The sequence below is a fragment of the Octopus bimaculoides genome, chromosome 5 (genome assembly GCF_001194135.2).
Source record: "Octopus bimaculoides isolate UCB-OBI-ISO-001 chromosome 5, ASM119413v2, whole genome shotgun sequence".
NCBI classification, from domain to species: domain Eukaryota; kingdom Metazoa; phylum Mollusca; class Cephalopoda; order Octopoda; family Octopodidae; genus Octopus; species Octopus bimaculoides.
In genome coordinates, this window is record NC_068985.1 from 108,944,607 (window position 1) to 108,945,383 (window position 777).

The 777-nt window shown below is 34.4% G+C and overlaps 1 pseudogene; it reads left to right on the forward strand.

Moving 5' to 3' along the window:
• The window catches only part of LOC106869782 (S-crystallin 1-like), a 21,904-nt pseudogene that overhangs the window by 8,826 nt on the left and 12,301 nt on the right, over nucleotides 1–777 (forward strand).

Genomic DNA, 777 nt, shown 5'->3' on the forward strand with positions numbered 1-777 from the left:
ATATATATATATATATATACAATTTGTGATTTGTCTTATCTTTTCGAATAGGTTTCTATGGAAGAAGCAACATAGAAATGGCCAGAGTTGACTTCATCTCAGATTGCTTCTATGACATCTTGGATGACTATTTGAGGATGTATCATGACAAAGATGGAAAAATGATGGTGAGTAATTCTGGATATAATTATAAATGTGTGTGTGAGAGTGCGCGTGAACAATTTATTTTGGAGCGTGGATCTCGAAGCAGATAAATCTATAACTATTGACTCGTAAATATTGGGCTAAAAATCCGTCTGGATAGAAAAGTTCGAAGTCTGCCCGTAGGATACACTGCTACATCTTCTGTAAATATGACAAGCGCTCTGAATCTGGACCTAAGTAGTCCTTTGAACGACATCATTCATTTCAGAGATTTTACTCTTACCAGCGAGAAATGTATACTATTGACGTAGTACTTACACGCTATTGTTTATAGTTTTACCAGCTTCAAGTTCCACCGTTCCAAAAGAGAATTATTCACATTCTCTCAAAATTTATAAATGTTCATGACATTTTTCTATCCTCTTTTTTTTTTCTCTCAATTCTTTTGGACACAGAACGTAGACTCGAAACGTCAAAGGCGTCTCCATTCTTCCGAGCGTTAAACTAATACTCTTGCTTATGGCTCGTTCACTTGTCTTCGTGTTTGATATATATATATATATATATATATATAAACAAATAGTAAATGAGTATATGCATATATACGTACAGGTATGTGCATACCGACATCCA